The following is a 4,911-nucleotide window of genomic DNA, read 5'->3' as shown; positions in this document are numbered from 1 at the left end:
GTAGTTTTAAGTGCCAGTAGGGGCTATACCTTTATAGTGAAATAACTAATGGGATCCATTGTGGTCTTCAGGTTGAGGTGTCAAAATAATCTAATTAGGAAAGTGGAGGGACGCCAGGGTGGCTCAGTGGTTGAGCGTCTGCCTTTGGCTCAAGACATGATCCTAGTTTGGGGATGGAGTCCCACATCAGACTCCCTGTAAGGAGCCTGCTTCTCCTCTGCCTGTGTCTGCCTCTCTCTGTGTGTGTCTCTCATGAATAAATAAATAAATAAAATCTTTTAAAAAAAAAAAAGGAAACTGGAGGTTGCTTGTTGAGCCTAGCATTGGAGCCATGGGAGAAGAATTTCCAGGGGGAACTCATCCAGGCTGTCGTGGGCATGGCAATATGTCCCTGACCACCTACAGAACCTATGTCACTGTGGGCTAATGCTGCTCCTCCCAGACTGAAAAGTGCATCCTCCTCATCATAGTGCTACACAAACCCTGAAAGATCCTGCTCGGTAGGTTCCGTTTCTGTGTTGTTTCTTTCTGGGTTTGGGTTGGGTTGGGTTATTTTGGCTCCATAGGGACCATCTCCTTCAGGGTAATTCATTTCTTCTTCTGGCACAAGTCAAGTAAGTTGTCTTCATTTCAATCAATAGATTAACTTACATTTTTACCTATAGTATATTTGAATGACTGTTCTCTCTCACACTTGCTCACTTTCTCTATCTTGAATGTTTTGATTATTTTTTAAAGCTTTTATTTATTTGACACAAAGAAAAAGAACATAAGCAGGCAGAGCAACAGGCAGAGGGAGAGGGAAAAGCAGACACCCTGCTGAGCAGGGAGCCTGACAGGAGGCTGAATCCCAGGACCCCAAGATCATGACCTAAGGTGAAGGCAGACACTTCACCGATTGAGCCATCCAGGCACCCATGAACTTTTTAAAGCAATATTACATTTCAAATTTTCATTCACTAATTGCTAGTCAGTTTAGAATCCTTTATAAAAAAAAGAACAGTACCTCTTTTCTGAATTTTATATTTACATTCCTTCCTAGTTTTCTTTTGAGTTCCTTGTTTTTTGCTTTTTTTCTTCTTGATATGGTGAATATATATATATATATATATATCCATTATATATATTTCCATTATATATTTCCAATATATATATGTTTCCATTATATATATATATATATATATATATATATATATATATATATATATCCTATTTGCTGAAAGCTCTTCTCCCAGTTTCACAAGTCTTTATGTTTTGGAGTTTTTTTATTACAAAGTTTCTTAATTTTAACATAGATATATAAGTAATTTTTCTTATTTTTGGTTGTAAGAAGGACTTCCTTGTCCCCAGGATACAAACGTAATCTACATTTTCTTCTGAATTTTAAAATAATTTTATTACATACTCTTAGAATCATTAATACATCTGGAATTCATTTTTGTTAATTGTATGAAATTAAGCAGTAGTATGTTTTTGTAGAATTGAGCTTCTTATACCAATTACAGTTGAGAAATTCATTAACTTCCTGCCAATCAAAAAACCCTAATTCTGTCCTCTATCACCTCTATCACCACTAATTCACCTTCTATCCCCTCCTCCTAAAGAATAGTCCCAGATGGCCATATTCTAATACACATTGACAAGGCTCAAATCTTTCTCCAGCCCCCCTACCCAGTCAGTCTATCCATTCAGTTGCCCAAACCAAAAACCTTTGCTTTCTCCTGGGCTTATCTCTTCATCTCACACCTCAAAACCAATTTAAGAGTAAATCTCTGAAAATATATACAATATCTGACCACTTCTCACCACTTCCATTATGACCTTTCTGGTCTGGTCCACCATTATCTCTCACCTGGACTCCTCTAGAACTTTCCTCCCACTCTCCCCATCTGCCTGCTTACTCTGCAGTCTCATCTCAGCCAGCAGTCAGAATAATACCTAAAAGTGGTCAAACAATGTCACTTCTCTGCCCCAAAGCCTCCCTGTGCTCCACATCCCACTCTGAAGTCTGGGACCAGTTTTCTTCTTGTCTGGGGTCCTCTTCCCTCATTCGCTGGCATGACTAGGTCTGTGGTTGAATTGCCATCTTTGCTCAGATGTCAATTTCTCAAAAGACCTCAGATGAAATTCTTAATCAACCCGCCCTGTTTGCTCTATATTTAGGCCACGCCATTTACCATCTCTTTCACCTAGTAGTTACTTTCTATTACATTTATTATTTATTTTTATCACCACCCAGAAAAAAAGCTCCGTGAGAATAGGAATTTTGTCTGCCACTGAAACATCTCAAATATTAGAAGAGTGCCTAGGAACCAATATCAGATGGCCAGTGTTTTTTGAGTGAATGATTGAATAGTCTGAACATTTCCTTCACATTCTATAGTCATTTCACAATCTATGTGAAATTCCATGCATTCTTCCCAAACTGTGTTACCCAGTCTTCCAGGCCAGGTGGCTAAGAATCTGTCTTCTTCAGCTCCCTCTTTCCATCATTTGATACTCTCGTCTGTCCACAACCATGCAGTCTGTTACCAGTTCCTGCTCCTTAACCTCTGTCCTCTTACTACCTGGCTAGCAGTCATTGTTAGCGACTAGTTGGAACTCACATCTTTAAGTGTCTTCACACTATCCCATGCGTCTCCAAGCTTCCAGTCTGTCCCTGTGTGATTCCTCCCTTGTGTGACAGCCAGAACAGTCAAACCCAAACTTGTGTCTTCCCTGCTTAAAATCTTTCTTTAGCTCTCCATTAGAACACTGTCCATACTGCCCCATGTTTGTCAGCATGCCCACAATCTGCCCCAAGATCGACTGGCTTCTTCCCAGCCGCACTTAGAAGGATCCCTGTATCTCCTTGGAAGTCAACTCAATAGATCTGCTCTGTCTTTCAGAACTGTCTGTGCACATGCTCTGTCTTTGGCCTCCAATGCCTTTTCCACTTGGTGCTCAGAACACACTAAGACAGGTTTGAAGTTCTGAGTCTGAAATAAGATGACCTTGTGCTCTGCTTCCATACCCGTGGCATTGGTCATTTACATTGGATTTGTTGGCTTACTTACCAATGTCACCACTCACTTAATTTTCCCAAACAGGATTTGTCCTTCGCCTCTGAATGTCTGGTAAAAGCACAATACAGAGCATGTAGTCCTCACTAGATAAATGTTAAATTATCATATAAAGACAAAATCTTGTATTTTCCTCTTGCCCCACTCTGTAATGTGGCAATCTTGAGTCATGGGATGCCTTAAAAAATTGAAACAGCAGAGATATTTAGAGTGAGACATACTTGTACAGTAGAGCTCTAACTTTGGTGATCTGCTGTAGTAGGGAAGAAGTGACCAAGGACTTTGGAGCCATTAGGCTTTAAATCCCAAATCTAGCCTTTACTAACTGGGTAGTCTTGGGCAAGTTTCTTAACATCTTTCTGCCTCTCTACTGATAAAAGTTGAATAGTAATTCCTGTATCATATACTTATTTTAACAATTTATTTTTATTTTATCAACCAATTTAAGATTGCTTATTTTTCCAATTGGACTTCTTCCAAGGTATCCATGAAACAGGAGATAGATGTATTCAGGGAGTCATTCTTGCCTCTTTCCCCCCTCCCACTAGGAAGTGCTAAGGAATAGCACTCACTCACAGGCATTCCAGGAGAAGTCTGCTGAAGTATCTACTGTTTCCCCTTTCTCCCTTTGTCCTCAGATCCAATAGGCTCCTGCACTGCCTGTCCTTTCCAGGAGACCTATGAATGTGGAAGGGTGATTTTATGAGGTACGAATTCAAAGAAAATTTGAAATATAAACTTTGGCTCCCTAATTGGGCATTTCTGGCTCATACTGGAAGGGATCATGACCTATAGAGAGAAGAACCCTGTCCTCCCCCTCTCTAGGCCCTATAACTTCATGACAAGTCATCCCTTAAAGTCAAAACACTGTTGTGAATTCAGGGATCAACACTTGTAGCCATTAAGTGGTTCTTGCCCTATACAATCAGCCAGGTCCCAGAAACCTTTCCGCAGGTACTCTGGTTCTATCCACGTAGCATCACTCTTACAAGCCATCCTCCTCCAAACTCAGCTGACACTACAAAAGGCACAGTAGTGTCAGACAAAATGGTGAGAGTGAGTTTCTGCATAGACACAATGGAGAGTGGCAAGCAGAAGGCCCAGGCGGCTTGCTCCAAGCCTGGAGGGAAACTGCCTGAGAGCTTCCCTTTTCTGGAATGATGAGTGACCACTGGGATCTGACAGACTGAGTCTTGACCCTACCAATGTGTTAGGGGCTAAATCGGCAAGAGGAGGAGGATCGGGCTGGAGCATCACTTCTCCTGGGGAAAGATTAAAACAACTTGGTGGGAGGAGGTGACACAGCAAGAGCAGTACATATAAGTGCCCTCAAGGGTTGATCAATCATGGAAAATGATGTCAGATTTCATCTGATTCAAGGTCAAATTACATCAAAAGCTCTTCCAAGAACTCATTGAAGAATAAAGCAGTGAGGAGTGAGGATGGGCATTCCTGGGGGATAAGAGAAAGAGAATTACTTCTTAGGGCTAAATGAAAGTAGGCTGAGATTTACAGAGAATCTGTTCCTCCCCCCAAGGATGCAAGAGAATGTGAGCTCTACTTGCTGCCTTCCTAGCATGTCTGTTCCCTGAGCTCACACCTGACCCAGAGAGGAGCAGCCAAGAAGAAGAACTTCCTCCATCAAAAGGTTTGGTCCCATCCAGTTTCATTCTGCTGTTACCACTAGATATCTTGGTCATTCACCTTTTTCTAGATTATAAATTTGGACCCACAGGGTGAATATGTAAAGCTCTAGCCTTAGATCTGGGGTATGTTTGCTTTAGAGAATTGGAAGACACCAAGGCTCTTCACAATACTTAGGTCCAGATCTAGGGACAGGGGACACAGA

This window comes from Canis aureus, chromosome 37, assembly GCF_053574225.1.
Source record: "Canis aureus isolate CA01 chromosome 37, VMU_Caureus_v.1.0, whole genome shotgun sequence".
Classification (NCBI taxonomy): domain Eukaryota; kingdom Metazoa; phylum Chordata; class Mammalia; order Carnivora; family Canidae; genus Canis; species Canis aureus.
The sequence above is the reverse complement of the archived record's forward strand: the minus strand, read 5'-3'. Positions refer to the sequence as shown.